This window comes from Chelonia mydas, chromosome 28 (assembly GCF_015237465.2).
Source record: "Chelonia mydas isolate rCheMyd1 chromosome 28, rCheMyd1.pri.v2, whole genome shotgun sequence".
In the NCBI taxonomy this organism is placed as follows: Eukaryota; Metazoa; Chordata; order Testudines; family Cheloniidae; genus Chelonia; species Chelonia mydas.
This window is the reverse complement of record NC_051268.2, coordinates 4938586-4961209: the sequence shown is the minus strand read 5'-3', so window position 1 is coordinate 4961209 and position 22624 is coordinate 4938586. Positions and strand designations below refer to the sequence as shown.

The following is a 22624-nucleotide window of genomic DNA, read 5'->3' as shown; positions in this document are numbered from 1 at the left end:
TGCCATGTACATTGGCCAAACTGGACAGTCTCTACGTAAAAGAATAAATGGACACAAATCAGATGTCAAGAATTATAACATTCATAAACCATTCGGAGAACACTTCAATCTCTGGTCACTCGATTACAGACCTAAAAGTGGCAATTCTTCAGCAAAAAAAACTTCAAAAACAGACTCCAACGAAAAAAGAACAGGAGTACTTGTGGCACCTTAGAGACTAACCAATTTATTTGAGCATAAGCTTTCATGAGCTACAGCTCACTTCATCGGATGCTCACGAAAGCTTATGCTCAAATACATTGGTTAGTCTCTAAGGTGCCACAAGTCCTCCTGTTCTTTTTGTGAATACAGACTAACACGGCTGCTACTCTGAAAGACTCCAACGAGAGACTGCTGAATTGGAATTAATTTGCAAACTGGATATAATTAATTTAGGCTTGAATAGAGACTGGGAGTGGATGGGTCATTACACAAAGTAAAACTATCTCCCCATGTTTAACCCCCCCCCCACCACACACACACACTGTTCCTCACATGTTCTTGTCAACTGCTGGAAATGGCCCACCTCGATTGTTGGATCATATTAAAGAAGTTCTGTAATAAAATCACAAATGAGTTTGATTCCCCATAGTTTAAATTCCAGGGTATTACTAATTAAGAAGTCTCTTGGTTTTTGGTACTGTTTCTCTCCCTCTATGTGTGAAACTTGCAAGCTGCTAATTGCGTTAGTACATTCTAAGACAGAGTCTGTTCTCAAAGCAATTCACACAGAGAGAGACTCAAAGCAATACTCTGTAACAACAGAAACAGCATCCAGAGACTCCCCACCCTTTTGTTGTATTAACAATTGTGATTAAAATAGAGATAGAGGATGTATGTGGATGGATGCTTGGTGTGGATAATAACTGAATGATCAGGGAGGTGCCAGCCTAAGAATCCAGTGTCCATCGGCTGAAGAAGGCGTCAAGTGGAAATAACCAGAGGACCCCCGGAGGGCAGACTGGAATCCACCCAGCAGCCTCAAGGATGGGAGAACCAAAGAACAAGATAACATCTAGCAGCACGGAGCCGTCAGGAATGTGCCATCTGCTGATTGATTCAGCAACAGCATGATGAAACAATTCCCACAGACTGGCATAGGAAGGAATTCCTATAAAAATGGACTCTAGAAAGTGAGAACTTTGGGGTCTGATTCTGCAAAACAACTTCCAGGAGCATCAGCTGAGCATCTGACAAGGCCCTGCTCCCTCCTCATGTCCAGGCCACCTGGCCAGTGGCTTGGCATGAGCAACTCTAAGGCTGGTAACTATGATGATAACCTTGCAGAACCGTGTGTGTGTGTGTGTGTGTGTGTGTGTGTGTGTGTATAAATATGAGATTGAATGGAATATTATAGCTATAACTAACTGCTTACTATGATTCTTTCTGTATTCACAATAAATGTGGTATTTTTCCTTTTTCCCTCTAATAAGATCCTGCTGGTTTTTATTTTATTGGTATAACACGATTACCATGACAAAAGGTGTCCGTCCCCCGTCCCCGCTCTCCTCCTGGTAATAGCTCACCTTACCATACACACTGTAAGGAGAGTGATCAGGTAACACCCATTGTTTCATGTTCTCTGTGTACATAAATCTCCCCACTGTATTTTCCACAGTATGCATCCGATGAAGTGAGCTGCAGCTCACGAAAGCTTATGCTCTAATAAATCTGTTAGTCTCTAAGGTGCCACAAGTCCTCCTGTTCTTTCTGTTAAGCTTGAAACTGTAGCCACCAGAGCTGAACACACGGTGGTGTGATACCACATTACAAAATGCACTTTAAATAAAATAAAAGGCTACACAATACACCACATACCAGGCCACCCTTACTTCTGCTGGCGGTGGCATTGCCTTCAGAGCTGGGCGCTTGGCCAGTACCCGCCGCTGTCAGGCCTCCCTGCCAGTGCTTTATTTGTGCCACGGCTGAGCTCTGGCACCTCTTTCAATACAAATTAAGCACTAGAGGGAGGCATCGGGGCCTGGACGTGATGGTGGGGAGCCTGTGAGGACCGGGGTGATGGGGGACACTAAAATACAAGTTCACCCAGGGTGTCATTTTCCCTAAGGCCAGTCCTGGAGCTGGATATGGAGGGAGGGGCATATCCTCGAAGGCAGTGGTTGTCAACCAGGGGTCCCTGGACCTCTGAGGGACTGCGAGCAGGTTTCAAGCGGTCCTCCAAGTGGGGCCAGTGTTCGACTCGCTTGGGCCTAGGGCAGAAAGCCCAAACCTCACTGCATGGCACTGAAGCCTGAGGCCATGAGCCTCAGGGGCTGAAGCCAAAGCTTGAGTAATTAGCTTTGCAGGGGCCCATGTCACATGGGCTCCAGGCAATTGCCCTGGTTGCCACCCCCTAATGCCCAGCCCTGGCTTTTATATGCAGAAAACCATGCATATGTGGGGCCATCAAGTTTTTATAGTATGTTGTGGGGCCTCAAAAAGAGGCCCTAAGCTTCACTGGTGGGTGCCCCCTCTATATCTCATAGCAGCCACTGGTCAATCAGCTCTGGCTCCAGCACTGGGAGTCTGTTCCATTTTTCTAGCCCCACCTAGGTGGGTTGTTTCCTGTTCCACAAATTAAGGCATTTCAATCTTCCAACCTCATGGGTCTAAGCCACATATTAAACAAGTCCCAACAGATTTACTACACCCTGGCCTCCTCCCTTTCTTCACCCTGTGAGTTTCCTGCCCCGCTCCAACCTCCAAACCAGACTCTGCAAACCTTCCCATCTCCGGGGTGTTTGCTGTCCCTCTCCCTCCTGCACGAGCCCACCAGCAACCCCCCAGTAATCCCTACCTGAACTGGCTCCACAGCAGCCATTTCTCTCCCCTGTCCCGTGGGAGGATGGGATGAGCTGGAGGGAAACATGGATGTCATTCTGCAGACTGGCAGGGCGAGAAGGGCAGTTGTGGAGGTTTCAGAACAGGCTTTGATTTCACATCACGATTCCTCCAGGCCCTTTCCCTGCAGACAGACACCCTAGAGTCTGCCATGCTGGGAAAATGCTTGATCTCTTTATTACAGTGTGGACCTGGTCCCTCCTGCTTGGGCTAAACCCACAGAGACATTTTTCAGCCTCCCCAGTAATAAAAACAACAAGGAATCTGGTGGCACCTTAAAGACTAACAGATTTATTTGAGCATAAGCTTTTGTGGGTAAAAACCCCACTTCTTCAGATGCATGGAGTGAAAATTACAGATGCAGACAGAAATTTACTGGCAAATGAAGAGAAGGGAGTTATCTCACAAGTGGAGAACCAGTGTTGACAGGGCCAATGCAGTCCACTCCCAACAATAGATGAGGAGGGGTCAATTCCAGGAGAGGCCAAGCTGCTTTTGTAATGAGCCAGCCACTCCCAGTCCCTATTCAAACCCAAATTCGTGGTGTTAAATTTGCAAATGAAGTTCAGTTCTGCTGGTTCTCTTTGAAGACTGTTTCTGAAGGGGGGTTTTTTTTTTTGTGCGTGTGTGGGTTCAAGTATAGCTACTTCCAAATCTGTTAAAGAATGTCCAGGAAGATTGAAGCATTCTCCACCGGTTAGGTAACTCCCTTCTCTTCATGTGCCAGCATATTTATGTCTGGTTTCAGAGTAGCAGCCGTGGAAGTCTGTATTCGCAGAAAGAAAAGGAGGACGTGTGGCACCTTAGAGACTAACCAATTTATTTGAGCACAAGCTTTCGTGAGCTACAGCTCACTTCATTGGATGCATTCAGTGGAAAATACAGGGGGGAGATTTATATACACAGAGAACGTGAAACAATGGGTGTCACCATACACACTGTAACCAGAGTGATCAGGTAAGGTGAGCTATTACCAACAGGGGGGCAGGGGGGGGGAACCTTTTGTAGAGATAATCAAGGTGGGCCATTTCCAGCAGTTGACAAGAACACTGAGGAACAGTGAGTGTGTGTGTGGTGGTGGGGGGGAAGGGGGGGCATAAACATGGGGAAATAGTTTTACTTTGTGTAATGACCCATCCACTCCCAGTCTTTATTCAAGCCTAAGTTAATTGTATCCAGTTTGCAAATTAATTCTAATTCAGCAGTCTCTCCTTGGAGTCTGTTTTTGAAGTTTTTTTTTGCTGAAGAATTCCCACTCTTAGGTCTGTGATCCAGTGACCAGAGAGACTGAAGTGTTCTCCAACTGGTTTTTGAATATTTATGTCTGCATCTGTAATTTTCACTCCATGCATCTGAAGAAGTGGGGTTTTTACCCACAAAAGCTTATGCTCAAATAAATCTGTTATTTAAGGTGCCATCGGACTCCTTGTTGTTTTTGTGGATACAGACTAACACGGCTACCCCCTGATACTTGACACCCAGTAATAAAGTCTTTCGACAAGATGCTAAAAAGGAGAGAATCAAAGGGGCTGGGCAGGCTCCATAGAGGACACTGGCTCCTCCCTTCCCCTACCATGCCCTCTTGGTGGCAGAGGACGGCAACCCCATCCCCACCCCAGAGGAAGCCGTGTCTCAGGGCTCCCCCAAAGAGCACCCACTAACCCCGATCCCTTTCGGGGAATGACTCAGGGCAACAATTTCCCACTCAAACAAGGACAGATTCCTGCAGACAAAATGGGTGAGGAAATATCCCAGAGCGGAGGAGAATAATTCAAATTACAATTTGAGAATTATGGAGAAACTCGGGAAAAAATAAGAGAACAGAGAGTCAATCTGAGGAAAAGCGAGGGAATCGCCTTGGATTTCCTAGCCATATGCGGTACGGGGAGAGAAAAGGGGGAAAACTAGAGAGAATTGTTTCAGTATATGGCACAAACAGGGAAAGGATGCAAGGAGCTCACCCCCTCTCTCTCCCCCCACACACACACTTCTCCCCCCTGGCTGCACAGAGACGGTTCAATCCCCCACCTGTCCCACCCTCCTTCCCCTCCCCACCACCTCCAGCCACACCAAGGGGAGCCCCCGGGCCCCATTCTCTGCCCCCACCTGCATCTCAGCGGGGCCAGGGGCAGATCCTGGCTGCAGCTGAGACCGGCAGCTCCGCTCGGGCTCAGGCGGCTCCGGCGCGGCCGGCCGGCCCGTGGGCAAACCAGGGAGCCGATCCCCGGGGGCTGCAGCGTCTGGGGCTCCCCGGGGCAGAGAGTCACGTTCCTGCCCGGCCCCAGCGCTCCCCCCCCGGGGGCTCTCGCTCACCTGGAGTCCCCGGCTCCGGAGCGGATGGTGAGAGTCCGGGGCTCTAGGAGGCTGGTTCCCCAGCTCGCCCGGCGCGGCAGGGAAGGAGCTTTAATGACGGTCCCCCCCCAGCAGGGACCCCGGGGGGAGCCGCAGCTGATCAGCCCGGACTCCCGGGTCCCACGGAGGCAGCAGCTGCGTCTGGTCCGGGCCCGAGCCCCGCCCCCAGGAGCTGCCCCGCCCCCGGGCTGTGACAGGCCCCGCCCCCAGGAGCTGCCCCGCCCCCGGGCTGTGACAGGCCCCGCCCCCAGGAGCTGCCCCGCCCCCGGGCTGTGACAGGCCCCGCCCCCGGCCTCTGGGCTTTGTTCCCACCGCTCCCCTTTCCTGCGTCTTGCAAGGAGCACCCGGGGCGGGCTGCAGCGCTGGCTGGGGCTGTCTCCAGTGGCTGAAGTTGCCTCCATGGCTTCTTCACCTGGGGGGGGCGGGAGCAGATGGGCCCGGGGTGTGCAAGCCAAGAGAGGGGGCGGGGGAAGAAGGACTGTTTGGAAAGTGGGTTTATTGCGGGGGGTTGATCCACAGGGGGTCAGAAGGAGTTGGGCAGCAGAGGCTGAGGGAAATTGAGGGGAACCCCACAGGTGTCCCAGTGTTGGCCAGGGTTTGTACAGCACCTTGCACAAGAGGGGGTCCTAATCTCAGTCCCGGTCTGTGCAGCACCTGAGAGCCCCGATCTGTGGTTCCTGATCACAGGCACCGGGAATGGAGAGAGGGGAAACCTCAGCACCCGGAGGGTTCGTGCAGCCTTGGGCGCAGGCCCCGCTGGGCGGCCCTACTGCTCTCACGAGGGGTTGGCTTAGAGAAGCCCAGCAGTGCCAGTCCCATGTGGTCTAGTGGTCAGGATTCCTGGTTTTCACCCAGGCGGCCCGGGTTCAATTCCCGGTGTGGGAATAAGGCAGAGCTTTTGCCCAGAGGGGAGGCAGGAATTGAAAGGAACTTGGAAGGATCCTGTCAGTAAGGGAGTTGGACAGCGTTGGGAGGGGATCCCAGAAGTGGGGGTGGGGGGCAGAGGTCTTGGGGGAGATCAGGGAAGGATCCCAGCAGCGTGGGAAGTGGGGAGCACAGGCCTAGCACTGGGGGCTGGGGAGAGTGAACGTCTCCCTCTAAACTCACCAAGGACAGGCTCGGAAGAACGACGTATTTGTTGGTAAATGTCAATATCTGTGTAAACACACAACCCAATGGCAAAATATTGCCATCGATAATCATCAAAATTGACAGATGGGCAAAGTAAGACACATGCTGCTTGAGAACTTATCCTATCCTAATCCTATAGGGTTCCCTTATGCCTTAAGCACTGCCATGTGGGTGTTTCATTTCCCTCCTCATTTGCACACGGAGAAACAATTTCCTTTGCACGGATCCCTGAACAGCAAAATCGTCCTGTGTCTCTTGTCTGAGCCAGGGCGTTCGATTCCAGTGAAACCTTCTCTCCTGCAATGGCAATGGTCAGACAGAGGGGACGTGGCCACCTCCCCCCCAGGCAGTGAGATATTCCCTCTCCTCTTTCTTTATGCTGCTGTTGTTCTTCCATGAATCATCAAGGATGGAATAAAAAGCTGAGTTTGCTCCAGGGTGAGGAAGGAAAGGAGCCACCAACTCCCCCCAAAATCTCAGTGCCCCAGAGCAAACCTGCCACTGGAATCACAGATGTGCTGCCGACATGTTGGGGAAAGGGACTGTCTGAATTGTCATGGCAGGGAATGAACAATGAACAATTAACCACAAACACACTCTAACCATGCTCCAGCCAGGAGGGAAATGGGCAGGAATTCTCGCTGTTCAGCCACGGCCACACTTACAGAACTGCACAGCAGTCACTGGGGTGTCTTACCACCCAAGGTGCCAAATGGAGCCAGTCTGGACTTCTGGTCTTACTCTGAGGCAAGCCGACATTCAAAATGCTGCAGTGACATCACCGCACGAATGCATCTGCGCTCCCGTAGCGTGATAAGGAAGATGCTCGAAGCGGCTGGGAAATTTGCAGTGTCGCCATCTCGGCTCAGGCTCAGTACCGGGCTCTGGGACCCCGCAAGGCTGGAAGGGAGTTTCGCAAGCGAAAAAGGTAAAACGGCCGTGGAGCATTACCTTGGACTCGGTGGCAGTTCTCCATTGGTCGGCCTGCTTTGGGGCAGGGACCAAACCACGTCCCGCTGCCTTCGTTAGTGCAAAGGGTGGTTTAGGATTTTTATTCTCAGACACGGTGCACGAAGCAGGACTCCACCCTTGGCATAAATTAAATGAGCCGCCCACAGAGTCTGCCAGCCACAATGCGCCATTTGGTGGGAGAGCTCAGACCCGCCTCTGTCCCAGAGGAAGGGGGATCATCCGCGAGGGGCCTGGAACACTGACCTATCAGCTCGTACCTCCCAAACGTTCAGTGCCTCTATTATCAGTGCCCGTGAGTGTAATTTAAACCATAAAAACAGGCATAGAGGGCTAGACCAAAGGCCCATCTAGCTCTGTATCTTGTCCTCTGACTGTAGCCAATACCAGGTGTCCCAAAAGCCTCTCAACAAGGCACCCCTGGGAGTTGAAGCCAGGGTCTCCTGTTTATGAAACCGGTGCTGTATCCAGCTAAGCCATGGTGTGTGCCCACACCTGACTCCCTGCCAGACCCCACCGGGGCCTGACAAGCTTTTCTTGTGCTTGGATTCTGCAAAGCAGAGCACGGGTGAGAATCTTTGGCCAGGTCTGCACTACCAAGTTATTTCAGCATCATTATATTGTTCGGGCGTGGGAAAAACACACGAGGCTCCCGCAGTCGCCAGCTTTTGGCTGGTGTAAACACTGCACCGCCCTGTCGGGTGACAAAACTGCCCTGGTTTGGCAACAAAATAAAACGGCCTCGAGGAGAGGCCTAGAGCTTTTCGCAGCAAACTTAAAGCAAGAAAGCGTCAGTGTAATGGGCCTCGCCAGTATCCCACAATGCCCGCCGTGAACTCGCCTGCCCTGCCTTCCTGCTACGGGGGCTCCGGGACGTTCTGACAGCTGAGCCGGCGGCTCTGCTCCCGCCGCCAGGAGCAAATCGCTGCCGTGGGATGCTGCTCCCCTGCGCTGCGAACACAGAGCAGGGGTGGCAGAAGCTTCCTTAAAGTGTGTGTGTGTGGGGGGGGGGCCCACCGGTGTCCAAACTGTGGAACCCCCCTGATGCTCCTTCCCCAAGGCCCCTCACTCACTGCGCCCCTTCTCCCTGAGGCCCCGCCCCAGCCCTTCCCCAAGGCCACACCCACAGAACGCCTCTTCCCCCCAAGACTCTGCCTTGTCCCCCCCTCCCTTGTCGGTCCTTACAGCTGGTAAAAGGGGTAGGGCCATGGCCCTCTACACCCCCCTGTTCTGGCACCCCTGACACAGAGCTAGACAGGCAGCAGCGTGTGCGTGTGTGTGTGTGTGTGAGAGAGAGAGACTGCTGTGCTGAGCCAGTGAGGGAAGTGGGGGCTGATGTCGGGGCTGTCCCCCTCCCCCTGCCTCAGTAAAGGGGTGTCCCCCTCCCCCTGCCTCGGACTGGTTGCTTCCAGCAGCTCTCTGAACTTACAGCCTGCCGACACACTCACTCTTCCCCAGCACACACATGGTCTCTCCCCGCACACACACGGTCTCCACCCCACCGCACGCATTGCCGGTGAAAAGCAGCTGGCGATGGAGTCGGATGCCCATGGAACCAAGGGACAGAGAAACCCGCCTTGTGATGCTGCGCAGGCCCATGGGACCCTGCAAACCCTTCCCAAAAGGACCCTGCGGCCGGGTGGCACAGGGGGAAGCCACCCACAGTGCACTGCTCTGTGAGCCGATGCAAGAGCTGCTGGCGTGGATGCGCTCTGGTGACGCAAGGAGCATAGTGTTTAATTAAAACACTTCAACTAAAGCGGCATAACTCTGTAGGGCAGCGTAGCCATAGCCTCAGGCGAGGAAAGACCCAGCTCCCGTTGACACCAAGGATACTCAGGCACTGAAACTAAACAGCCACCAGCTCCTCCGTAGTTGGCAGGATTTGAACCCGTGCAAGGAGCCCCCAATGGATTTCTAGTCCACCGCCTTAACCACTCAGCCACAACTGTCGGCTTTCGGCAGCCCTCTCACTGCACGCTAGTTCTGTTCTCACTGCGTGATCATTTCCAATTGTTTCCTCAGACCAGCTTCCCCAGCACGCTGACGGCTGGGCCATTGTGTGAGTGGGCCCGTGGCTGAACAGCGAGAATTCCTGCCCATTTCCCTTCTGGCTGGGGCATGAGGAGAGTGTGTTTGTGGTTAAGGATGTCAGCGATGTCTGAGAATGGTGCCCAACGCTGTGGCATTTAATTTCAGAAAGGGGAACCATGCAAAAATGAAGAGGTTAGTTAAACAGAAATTAAAAGGTACAGTGACTAGAGTTTCAGAGTAGCAGCCGTGTTAGTCTGTATCCGTAAAAAGAAAAGGAGGACTTGTGCCACCTTAGAGACTAACAGATTATTAGAGGAGATTTATTAGAGCATAAGCTTTCGTGAGCTTCAGCTCACTTCATCGGATGCATGCAGTGGAAAATACAGTGGGGAGATTTATATACACAGAGAACATGAAACAGTGGGTGTCACCGTACACACTGTAACCAGAGTGATCAGGAAAGGTGAGCGATTACCAGCAGGAGAGCGGTGGAGGACCTTTTGTAGTGATAATCAAGGTGAGCCATTTCCATCAGTTGACAAGAACTGTAGGAGGGGAAATAAACAAGGGGAAATAGTTTTACTTTGTGTAATGACCCATCCACTCCCAGTCTCTATTCAAGCCTAAGTTAATTGTATCCAGTTTGCAAATTAATTCCAATTCAGCAGTCTCTCCTTGGAGTCTGTTTTTGAAGTTTTTTTGTTGAAGAATTGCCACTTTTAGGTCTGTAATCGAGTGACCAGAGAGATTGAAGTGTTCTCCGACTGGTTTTTGAATGTTCTAATTCTTGACGTCTGATTTGTGTCCATTTATTCTTTTACGCAGACTGTCCAGTTTGACCAATGTACAGGGCAGAGGGGCATTGCTGGCACATGATGGCATATATCACATTGGTAGATGTGCAGGTGAACAAGCCTCTGATCGTGTGGCTGATGTGATTAGGCCCTGTGACGGTGTCCCCTGAATAGATATGTGGGCACAGTTGGCAACGGGCTTTGTTGCAAGGATAGGTTCCTGGGTTAGTGGTTCTGTTGTGTGGTGTGTGGTTGCTGGTGAGTATTTGAGTGAAATCCCTGCAAGCTGCATGGACACTTTTCAAAGACACCATAATAGATGCTCAACTTAAATGTATACCCCAAATTAAAAAACACAGTAAAAGAATTTAAAAAGAGCCACCGTGGCTTAACAACCATGTAAAAGAAGCAGTGAGAGATAAAAAGGCATCTTTTAAAAAATGGAAGTCAAATCCTAGTGAGGTAAATAGAAAGGAGCATAAACACTGCCAAATTAAGTGCAAAAATGTAATAAGATTAGCCAAAAAGGAGTTTGAAGAACAGCTAGCCAAAACCTCAGAAGGTAATAACAAAATGTTTTTTATGTACATCACAAGCAGGAAGCCTGCTACACAACCAGTGGGGCCCCTGGACGATCGAGATACAAAAGGAGCACTTAAAGACGATAAAGTCATTGCGGAGAAACTAAATGAATTCTTTGCTTCAGTCTTCACGTCTGAGGCTGTTAGGGAGATTCCCAAACCTGAGCCGTCCTTTGTAGGTGACAAATCTGAGGAATTGTCACAGATTGAAGTGTCCTTTGCGGAGGTTTTGGAATTAATTGAGAAACTGAACAGTAACAAGTCACCGGGACCAGATGGCATCACCCAAGAGTTCTGAAAGAACTCAAATGTGAAATTGTGGAACGATTAACTAGGGTTTGTAACCTGTCCTTTAAATCAGCTTCTGTACCCAGTGACTGGAAGACAGCTAATGTTACACCAATATTTTAAAAGGGCTCTAGAGGGGATCCTGGTAATTACAGACCAGGAAGTCTAACATCAGTACTGGGCAAATTGTTGGGCAAAAGTCAACATGGTTTCTGTAAAGGGAAATCATGTCTTACTAATCTCTTAGAGATCTTTGAATGGGCAACAAACATGCGGACAAGGGGGATCCAGTGGACATAGTGTACTTAGATTCCCAAAAAGCCTTTGAGAAGGTCCCTCACCAAAGGCTCTTACGTAAGTTAAGTTGTCATGGGATGAGAGGGAAGATCCTTTCATGGACTGAGAACTGGTTAAAAGACAGGGAACAAAGGGTAGGAATAAATGGTAAATTTTCAGAATGGAGGGGGTAACTTGTGGTGTTCCCCAAGGGTCAGTCCTAGGACCAAACCTATTCAACTTATTCATAAATAATCTGCAGACAGGGATAAATGGTGAGGTGGCAAAGTTTGCAGATGATACTAAACTGCTCAAGATAGTTAAGAGCAAAGCAGATTCTGAAGAACTTCAAAAAGATCTCACAAAACTAAGTGACTGGGCAACAAAATGGCAAATGCAATTTAATGCGGATAAATGTAAAGTAATGCACATTGGAAAAAATAACCCCAATATGATTGGGGGTTAATTTAGCTCCAGCTAATCAGGAGAAAGATCTTGGAGTCACCGTGGCTAGTTCTCTGAAGACGTCCACGCAGTGCGCAGCGGCTGTCAAAAAAGCAAACGGGATGTTAGGAATCATTAAAAAAGGGATAGAGAATAAGACGGAGAAAATCTTATTGCCCTTTGTGGCCGGTTTCAATCGGTACCCCGAGCCCCTAGGGGGTGATGGAGAGCTATGGTCCCACGGGCAGGCCTCAGTCACACCTTTCGGGCGCTGGGGAATTAGCGGAAAAGGTGTGCCGGCCGGAGTCCGTAGCGCGCCCCTCAAGCCCCGGGGCACGCCGGCCGGAGTCCGTAGCACGCCCCTCAAGCCCCGGGGCACGCCGGCCGGAGTCCATAGCGCGCCCCTCAAGCCCCGGGGCACGCCGGCCGGAGTCCATAGCGCACCCCTCAAGCCCTGGGGCACGCCGGCCGGAGTCCGTAGCACGCCCCTCAAGCCCTGGGGCACGCCGGCCGGAGTCCATAGCACGCCCCTCAAGCCCCGGGGCACGCCGGCCGGAGTCCGGAGCACGCCCCTCAAGCCCCGGGGCACGCCGGCCGGAGTCCGTAGCGCGCCCCTCAAGCCCCGGGGCACACCGGCCGGAGTCCGTAGCGCACCCCTCAAGCCCCGGGGCACGCCAGCTCGAGTCCGTAGCGCGCCCCTCAAGCCCCGGGGCACGCCGGCCGGAGTCCATAGCACGCCCCTCAAGCCCCGGGGCACGCCGGCCGGAGTCCGTAGCGCGCCCCTCAAGCCCTGGGGCACGCCAGCCGGAGTCCATAGCACGCCCCTCAAGCCCCGGGGCACACCGGCACGGGTCTGCAGCGTGCCCCTCAGGCAGGGGGGCACCGGCGCGGGTCTGCGGTGCTCGGTTCTGCTACCCGAGGCAAGCTGCCCGGGGCAGAGGAACGCAGGGCCACCCGACTCCACTGCCTTCCAGCCCAGGGCCCTGACAGTGGCGGGAGGCGAAGGTCCCGCCGCTGGGTCAGTGGAGAACCATCCGCGCCCCGCTGACCAAATACGCCCCCCCCCCCACGGTGCAGTTCTGCCCCTGGGCTACTTCCTCTCCGGTCCCTCCAGCTCGTCCGGGTGTCCAGCGGCTGGCAGCTCCAGCTCCCGCTCTGTGTCGGGCTCACGCTGGCCCGGGCTACAGCCGGGCCCCTCCGGGGACTCAGCGGCTGGCAGCCCTGGTCGCCCCAGTCCTTCCTCCCGGTCAGGTTCCTCCTGGCCCAGGGCCTCCCCTGGGTCGGCAGCAGGGTCTGGAGGGAGCAGCCAGCAGCCTGGGTCTGCCTCCCTCCCTGGTGCTGCCCTCCCTGGGCCAAGGGCCCTGCCCTTTGTACTTCCGTCCCACCCTGCCCCTTCCGGGGATTGGCGTACGCTTGGCCTGGCCCTGCCCGATCAGACTGAGAGGGTGGCTTTTTACCCTCTGGTTCGGAGGGAACCCACCCTGGCTCCCTACACCCTTATACAAATCCATGGTAGGCCCACATCTTGAATCCTGCGTACAGATGTGGTCTCCTCACCTCAAAAAAGATCTACGGGCATTAGAAAAGGTTCAGAGCAGGGCAACTAAAACGATTAGGGGTTTGGAACGGGTCCCATAGGAGGAGATCTTAAAGAGGCTAGGACTTTTCAGCTTGGAAAAGAGGAGACGAAGGGGGGATATGATGGAGGTCTGTAAAATCATGAGTGGTGTGGAGAAAGTGAATAGGGAAAAGTTATTTACTTGTTCCCATAATATAAGAACTAGGGGCCACCAAATGAAATTCATGGGAAAACAAATCAAAGGAAGTTCTTCTTCACTCAGCGCACAGAAAACCTGTGGAACTCCTTGCCTGAGGAGGTGGTGAAGGCTAGGACTATAACAGGGTTGAAAAGAGAACTGGATAAATTCATGGAGGTTAAGTCCATGAATGGCTATTAGCCAGGATGGGTAAGGAATGGTGTCCCTAGCCTCTGTTTGTCAGAGGGTGGAGATGGATGGCAGGAGAGAGATCACTGACCGTTACCTGTTCGGTTCACTCCCTCTGGGGCACCTGGCATGGGTCACTGTCGGCAGACAGGATACTGGGCTGGATGGACCTTTGGTCTCACCCCGTCTGGCCGTTCTTATGTAGCTGCAAATTGCTGTTGATTTCCTTCCCTGACAATTCAGACCGTCCCTTTCCCGTCATATCACCGGCACATCGGTGATTCCACTAGCAGGGGGCAGGTTTTCTCTGGGGCACTGAGCTTTGCCAGGGGGTTCATGGCTCCTTTTTTCCCCTCACCCTGGAGTAAACTCAGCTTCTTATTCCAACCTTGATGTTTCATGGAATAACAACAGCAGCACGAAGAACGAGGTGGGCAGGGCGGGTCTCAGGGGAGGGGCAGAGAGGTGTGGGTGGTGGGCAGGGCGGGTCTCAGGGGAGGGGCAGAGAGGTGTGGGCGGTGGGCAGGGCGGGTCTCAGGGTAGGGGCAGAGAGGTGTGGGTGGTGGGCAGGGCGGGTCTCAGGGGAGGGGCAGAGAGGTGTGGGCGGTGGGCAGGGCGGGTCTCAGGGGAGGGGGCAGAGAGGTGTGGGCGGTGGGCAGGGGGGGTCTCAGGGGAGGGGCAGAGAGGTGTGGGCGGTGGGCAGCGCGGGTCTCAGGGAGGGGCAGAGAGGTGTGGGCGGCGGGCAGGGCGGGTCTCAGGGGAGGGGCAGAGAGGTGTGGGCGGTGGGCAGGGCGGATCTCAGGGGAGGGGCAGAGAGGTGTGGGAGGTGGGCAGGTCGGGTCTCAGGGGAGGGGCAGAGAGGTGTGGGCGGTGGGCAGGGCGGGTCTCAGGGGAGGGGCAGAGAGGTGTGGGAGGTGGGCAGGGTGGGTCTCAGGGGAAGGGCAGAGAGGTGTGGGAGGTGGGCAGGGCGGTTCTCAGGGGAGGGGCAGAGAGGTGTGGGCGGTGGGCAGGGCGGGTCTCAGGGAGGGGGCAGAGAGGTGTGGGAGGTGGGCAGGTCGGGTCTCAGGGGAGAGGGAGAGAGGTGTGGGCGGTTGGGCAGGGCGGGTCTCAGGGGAGGGGCAGAGAGGTGTGGGCGGTGGGCAGGGCGGGTCTCAGGGGAGAGGCAGGGAGGTGTGGGCGGTGGGCAGGGCGGGTGTCAGGGAGGGGGCAGAGAGGTGTGGGAGGTGGGCAGGGCGGGTCTCCGGGGAGGGGCAGAGAGGTGTGGGCGGGGGGCAGGGCGGGTCTCAGGGGAGAGGCAGAGAGGTGTGGGCGGTGGGCAGGGCGGGTCTCAGGGGAGGGGCCAGAGAGGGGTGGGCGGTGGGCAGGGCGGGTCTCCGGGGAGGGGCAGAGAGGTGTGGGCGGTGGGCAGGGGGGTCTCCGGGGAGGGGCAGAGAGGTGTGGGTGGTGGGCAGGTCGGGTCTCAGGGGAGGGGCAGAGAGGCGTGGGCGGTGGGCAGGGAGGGTCTCAGGGGAAGGGCAGAAAGGTGTGGGAGGTGGGCAGGTGGGTCTCAGAGGAGGGCAGAGAGGTGTGGGAGGTGGGTAGGGTGGGTCTCAGAGGAGGGGCAGAGAGGTGTGGGCGGTGGGCAGGGCGGGGTCTCAGGGGGAGGGCAGAGAGGTGTGGGCGGTGGGCAGGGTGGGTCTCAGGGGAGGGGCAGAGAGGTGGGCACCTATTCTCTGGGTCTTCACTAAGCAAGCATCTCCCAGGCTATGCCTCCTGCAGACCCAGGGCTAGCTACACCAGGGTTAGGTTGCTATAACTGCCTTGCTTGGCGGGGTGGGGGTAAATTTTGTACACCCGAAGTATTGTAATGACCACCGACCTAATGTTGTAGCGTAGACCCGTCCAAAGAATCACACACACACACGGGGAGCAAAACTTCTCCTGCTCCTCTGCTTTACAGAACGGAAACACAAGCGACGCTTGTCCGGCCGTGAGGGGGGGTGGGCAGAGGGAGTCAGGTGGGGGCAGACACCGGGCTTTAGGCAGCAGCAGGCACCATGGCTTAGCTGGCTAAAGCACCTGTCTTGTAAACAGGAGATCCTGGGTTTGACTCCCAGTGGTGCCCTTGTTGAGGGGCTTTTTAGGGCACCTGGTATTGGCTACAGTCAGAAGACAAGAGATAGATGGACCTTTGGTGTAGCCCAGTGTGTTTTTTCTTATGATTTTAATTATACTCGCAGTCACTGATAATAGAGTTACTGAAAGTTTGGGAGTTAGGAGCTAGTAGGTCAGTGGCCCAGCCCTGTCACAGACGACCCCCCTCGCTCTGGGCCAGGGGCGGGTCTGAGCTCTCCCCCCAAATGGCTCATTGGGGCTGGCAGAATCTGCGGGCGGCTCATTTAGTTTACGCCGAGGGTGGGGCCCTGCTTTGTGCACCGTGTCTGAGAACGAAAATCCTACACCACCCTTTGAAATAACGAATGCGGCAGGACGTGTTTTTGTCCCTGCCCCAAAGCAGACAGACCACTGGAGAAATGCCACTGAGCCCGGGGTCATACTTCACTGCGGTTTTACCATTTCCTCTTGCGAAACTCCCTCCCAACCTTCTGGGCCCCTAGAGCAGGGCCCTGAGCCTAGGCAAGACACGTACCCTGCAACTTTACAGCCCAAGCCGCTGTCCTGGATTAATGTGACACGGGCCAGCCGTGGGCGTTTCACTGCACTGGAGTCGTATCCTAATGTTATGTCTACACTGCGATTAAAACACCCAGGGCACCTGTCTCAAAAGCCCGGGTGAGCTGACTCAGGCTTATGGGGCTTGGGCTGCAGGGCTATAAAATGACAGCGCAGACCTAGGAGCTTGAGCCCAACCTCTGAGGCCCCACGAGGGGTGAGGGTTTCCAAACCCAGGCTTCAGCGTGAACACAGATATCTGCTCCCCAGTTTTTTAGCCCCACAGCTTGAGCTCCATGAGTCCCAAGTCAGATGACCCAGGCCAGCCCTGCTGGCCATCTTTATCCCGGGAGAGATGGACTCTAAGGGTTCGTCTCCATTGCAGTGTCAGCCCAGGGGTGGCACCCTGTGCTCAAAGCAGCACCCTGGAAGCCCCATCGTCACCACTCTCACATAATGGGATTGGTCCTGCTTTGAGCAGGGGGTTGGACTAGATGACCTCCTGAGGTCCCTTCCAACCCTGATATTCTATGATTCTATGATAATGATGACATGGTTTGTACAACATGTGTCTTGTGAGGTATCATGGTAAAAGTCGTGATCCGTGGAAGGCTAATACCTGGGTGGAAGGTGTGTGCTAGCCTTTGTCTGGGAAGTGATGAAGTTTTGCTCTGGGTGCGTTACTGAAATATGTGATGAGGCTGGGAAATGCCCACCACCAGCCTTTCCGGTGCGACATGGAGGAGCCAGACTCTCTGCCGGCCCAGTAAAGGTATCCACACTCCCAAGGACTCTCCCAGGAACCGTGTACAATGCAGACTTCTCCGAGACAGCCCGGAGGACAATGGACACTGCTTGACTCACATCCTAGCAAAGGAGCTTTTCTAGAAAGTTGGAAGAAACTATGAAAGAGGGGAAGACACATCATGACTTCTGGCCTCGCTCCCCCACAACTCAACACCTGGCAACACATCTGGAGGACAAAGACTGAACTGAAATAATTCAGAGATCAGAAGAGAATAATAATAATCCATTCAAATCAAAGTCCCCAAACAGACTAGTATTGGTTTCTCAGCAGAAAATTTCCAATTTGGGGGATTTTGTTTTTCCCAGTCAGACCTTGCCAAGGGAAGCAGAGAGAAAATGTTTTGAGTTGCCTCCTTTCAGAACAGCTTGGCCTAGGACACGCGAGCTGTGGGTCACTGTCGTGGCCTTGCTGAGGTGGGGGGCATTTAAATTATTTGGGCAGGTCCCAGGGTGTTTGGGGGAGATTATTTGGGATGTTACCCCTTTTGAGATAAAACGAAGAAATATAGAACTCTTTGAAGAAATCTGGGATTTAGACACATTTTATTGAAAAGCAAGGAGGTCTGAGTTCCTGAGAAGGTTTTTGTTTACAGGAAGCATTGTGGCTTGCTCTGTCATGTACCAAAGGGGAGATGCTTGTTCATTAAGGAGGGGCGAAGACTAAATACCCACAATGAGGATGGGATTCAAACCCATGCATGCAAAGTACAATCGATTAGCAGTCCATCACCTTAGCCACCCAGTCACCTCATCTGAGCTGTGAAAGAACAGACAGGAGGAGAAATCTAAGGCCAGCAGAAGTAGGGAAAAGAAAGAGTTTTTAAATACTAAGTGTAAGGAGGATCTGAATGACCTCCCCCCTCACATCCAGAGATGAGCTGGGGCAAAGACTTCAGGAACAGGCCGTGTTCACATAGACAGGCCTCCTCTGCCTAGAGTATGCAGCAAGTATCCTTTGTATAAAACAAACAAAAAACCATAAAGGTTATTCTTCTGTTTTCCTGCAGTCAGCGAAAATTTGTACAAAGAAAGGGTATTTATAAGCAATTATCTGTCCCCACCCAGGGGCTGGGGAATGTTTATTTTGTTTTTCAGACACTTTATGGGCAAGCTGGCATGAGTGGAAGAACACCCCAGAACGCCGTGGGTCCCCTGTCGCAACAAAACATTGTGTTCTGTGTTTGTGTTGTCTGTCTCGTTATTCCTGTTATTTTGGTGGATATTGTAAATTTCTTCAGGCGTGACACCCCTTTTAATTGGACATGTCGTGCTGCCCCTTTTGGGACAAAGGGAAAATGTACCCTAATTCAACCTCTTCCACCCCCTACTCCGCCACCTCCCTTCCAAATTGTCTGTGACACCCCCATCCCCACGGCGGCCTACCCCCATCCAGAGACCTGTGGTTCTTAATGCAACTGGTTTACAAATGACTATCGCTCTGTTCCCCACTGACTGGTCTCTCAGTACAACATTTCCTAACGTTCTCAGTTTACGAAAGTAGGTGAAAGAATGTTGCCATGAGTAATTTCAAACTCATTTGAATTGGGTGGATGGGAATTAAAAAAGAACATCTGAAAACGGCGAGCCCTCACAAATTACCTCTGGGAAGGCTGAAACTCATTGCAGGAAGCTGACTCAGCGGCTCGAATCCAACGCTTGGGAACCTGCCCTAGGGCTACTGGACGGGGGGGATTATAATAGCGATTTGCACTCAGCTCAAGCGACCGTTTGTTTGGAAATGTTATTCTAACCCTCGATCAGGGTTGGAAGAGGACCTCAGAATGTCACTGAGTCCAACGCCCTGCTCAAAGCAGGACCAACACCAACTAATCATCCCAGCCAGGGCTTTGGCAAGCCGGGGCCTTACAAACCTCTGAGGATGGAGAGTCCACCACCTCCCTAGGGAGCCCATTCCAGTGCTTCACCACCCTCCTAGGGAATAGTGTTTCCTAATATCCAACCTACACCTCCCCCACTGCAACTTGAGACCATTACTCCTTCTTCTGTCATCTGCTACCACTGAGAACAGCCGAGCTCCATCCTCTTTGGATCCACCTCTCAGGTAGTTGAAAGCAGCTATCAAATCCCCCTCATTCTTCTCTTTCCGCAGACTAAACAATCCCAGTTCCCTCAGCCTCTCCTCATAACTCATGGTTTTTCAGTCCCCTAATCATTTTTGTTCCCCTCCCCTGGACTCTCTCCAATTTGTCTACATCCTTTCTGTAGTGGGGGGGGGCTAAAAACTGGACATAATACTCCAGATGTGGCCTCACCAGTGCCCAAATAGCAGGGAATAATCACTTCCCTCAATCTGCTCGCAATGCTCCTGCTAATGCAGCCCAATAGGACCAGTTACCCATATTGAATGCAGACAGAGCAATATTTTATATATTATTTACTGTCCATTCGGTAGGTTATTTCCTATTTAGTCATAAATAATGAAGATGCTGTAAGGGGATGGGAGAGAGCTGTCCCATCCGTGTAGTTAATCCACCTCCCCGAGAGGCGGTAGCTATGTCAGTGGGAGAAGCTCTGTTGGTGGGTGTGCAAGCTGTGGTGTCTACAGGTATATATAAAGTTTAATCGAACCCCATTTTTAAAAACCACTGTGGTCTGGGAGTGGAAAGGAGCTGTCTGGGGCAGGGCCTGTCCTTCAAGATCCTTGAGATCACTGACTTACCAGTGCAAATGTCATGGGGTGTAGCTCAGTGGTAGAGTGTATGACTGCAGATCAAGTGGTCCTTGGTTCAAATCCAAGTGCCCTCTTCCTTTAACAAAAATAATTGCATATCCATTTCCATTATGTACAGGAGTTCCACTGAATAGGGATACCTGAAGTGAATGGGAAACACTCAAGGTTTTCCTCTGCAAACGCATAAAACCTAGCAAACAGGTCCCTCCGCTGAAATCACGTTCCAATCCTCTAAGTGTCTAGTTCATGTTTTCATCCATTAAACAAAGGTATAATATGAAGGCACATTTGCAGGTCCTTGGTCTCCGTGGGCTACAATGTGCAGAAGAACGAGAACCCCATCCCCTTGGGAGGAATGGACTAGTTTGTGTTACATTCGGTAAGTAAGTTGCCATTGGGACTGAAAACTCTACTGGAGGTGGACAGGAACCTCGTACAAAAATAAAATAACCAAAGATTTACCAAATTACCGGTGACACATTCAATCCTCTCTTTGTGCGCACAATATCAATTGGGGGTCTAATAAATGGCAGCCTTCCTTTAACACAGATCGCTGTTCCTTGTGACTTTGCGATGCATTCAAATGGCAGCTGCTTAAAGGGAATGTGCTCCCAGTTTCATGATCGGCAGCAGAGTCTCTGTAAGGTTACCAACCATAGAGCTGGTTGTGTCTGCATCTAAGTAACTGCAGAGTTAGTGTAGTACCAGAGAGTTAATTGCACAGTCTTACGTCTCTAGTCTCACTTTCTGGTCTCATTGATCGCTTGGTAGAAACAGCAAGGGTTTCTTGGTTTTTGGTTTTTTCTCCCTTCATTTTCTCCTCAGGAATGTGTGACCTTTAGCATGTTATTTAAGGTTTCAGAATAGCAGCCGTGTTACTCTGTATCCGGAAAAGAACAAGAGGACTTGTGGCACCTTAGAGACGAATAAATTTATTTGAGCATAAGCTTTCGGGAGCTACAGCTCAGTTCATCGGATGCATACTGTGGAAAATACAGTGGGGAGATTTATATACACAGAGAACATGAACAATGGGTCTGACCAGTACACACTGTAACCAGAGCGATCACTTAAGGTGAGCTGTTACCAGCAGGAGAGCAGGGGGGGAAAAATCTTTTGTAGTGATAATCAAGGTGGGCCATTTCCACCAGTTGACAAGAACATCTGAGGAACAGCGGGAGGGGAGGGGGGAAATAAACATGGGGAAATAGTTTTACTTTGTGTAATGACCCATCCACTCCCACTCTCTATTCAAGCCTAATTAATTGTATCCAGTTTGCAACTTAATTCAATTCAACAGTCTCTCGTTGGAGTCTGTTTTTGAAGTTTTTTGGTTGAAGAATTGCCACTTTTAGGTCTGTAATCGAGTGACCAGAGAGATTGAAGTGTTCTCCGACTGGTTTTTGAATGTTCTAATTCTTGACGTCTGATTTGTGTCCATTATTCTTTTACACAGAGGACTGTCCAGTTTGACCAATGTACATGCAGAGGGGCATTGCTGGCACATGATGGCATATATCACATTGGTGGATGTGCAGGTGAACGAGCCTCTGATCGTGTGGCTGATGTGATTAGGCCTGGTGATGGTGTCCCCTGAAAAGATATGTGGACACAGTTTGGCAAAGGGTTTTGTTGCAAGAATAGGTTCCTGAGTTAGTGGTTCTGTTGTTGTGGTGTGTGGTTGCTGGTGAGTATTTGCTTCAGGTTGGGAGGCTGTCTGTACGCAAGGACTGGCCTGTCTCCCAAGATCTGTGAGAGTGATGGGTCGTCCTTCAGGATAGGTTGTAGATCCTTGATGATGCGTTGGAGAGGTTTTAGTTGGGGGCTTTTATGTAGAGACTGTCCAGTTTCGCCAATGTACATTGCAGAGGGGCATTGCTGGCAACATATCACATTGGTAGATGTGCACGTGAACAAAAGAAGCCCTTGTGGAATTCCACCATGATTTCAACAATTTCCATCCCACCATCAACCTCAGCCTGGACCAGTCCACGCAAGAGATCCACTTCCTGGACACTACGGATGCTAATAAGCGATGGTCACATAAACACCACCCTATACCGGAAACCTACTGACCACTATGCCTACCTACATGCCTCCAGCTTTCACCCAGACCACACCACATGATCCATCATCTACAGCCAAGCTCTGCGATACAACCGCATTTGCTCCAACCCCTCAGACAGCAGACAAACACCTACAAGATCTCTATCAAGCGTTCTTACAACTACAATACCCACCTGCTGAAGTGAAGAAACAGATTGACAGAGCCAGAAGAGTACCCACAAGTTACCTACTACAGGACAGGCCCAACAAAGAAAATAACAGAAAGCCATCACATTCAGCCCCCAACTAAAACCTCTCCAGTGCATCATCAAGGATCTACAACCTATCCTGAATGGATGACCCATCACTCTCACAGATCTTGGGAGACAAGCCAGTCCTTGCCTTACAGACCGCCCCCCAACCTGAAGCAAATACTCACCAGCAACCACACACCACGCAACAGAACCACTAACCCAGGAACCTATCCTTGCAACAAAACCCGTTGCCAACTGTGTCCACATATCTATTCAGGGACACCATCACAGGGCCTAATCACATCAGCCACACTATCAGAGGCTCGTTCACCTGCACATCTACCAATGTGATATATGCCATCATGTGCCAGCAATGCCCCTCTGCCATGTACATTGGTCAAACTGGACAGTCTCTACGTAAAAGAATAAATGGACACAAATCAGATGTCAAGAATTAGAACATTCATAAACCATTCGG

At 52.2% G+C, this 22624-nt stretch overlaps 3 protein-coding genes and 4 non-coding genes across 19 annotated transcripts in view; 5 read left to right on the top strand and 2 right to left on the bottom strand.

Annotated features, from left to right (window-relative positions):
* Nucleotides 1–22624, bottom strand: part of LOC102943236 (zinc finger protein 883) — a 2438435-nt gene that overhangs the window by 906677 nt on the left and 1509134 nt on the right.
* LOC114020163 (zinc finger protein 501) overlaps nucleotides 1–22624 on the top strand; it is a 1907800-nt gene that overhangs the window by 410041 nt on the left and 1475135 nt on the right. The window lies entirely within an intron of this gene.
* LOC119564595 (zinc finger protein 883) overlaps nucleotides 1–22624 on the top strand; it is a 1467279-nt gene that overhangs the window by 817721 nt on the left and 626934 nt on the right. The gene's annotated exons all lie outside the window — the stretch shown is intronic.
* Nucleotides 6046–6117, top strand: TRNAE-UUC. Its single transcript has one exon. It is a non-coding gene; the product is annotated as a tRNA-Glu (tRNA).
* Nucleotides 9203–9284, bottom strand: TRNAS-AGA. The gene has a single exon. It is a non-coding gene; the product is annotated as a tRNA-Ser (tRNA).
* TRNAT-UGU lies at nucleotides 15726–15799 on the top strand. Its single transcript has one exon. It is a non-coding gene; the product is annotated as a tRNA-Thr (tRNA).
* On the top strand, nucleotides 19849–19920 carry TRNAC-GCA. Its single transcript has one exon. It is a non-coding gene; the product is annotated as a tRNA-Cys (tRNA).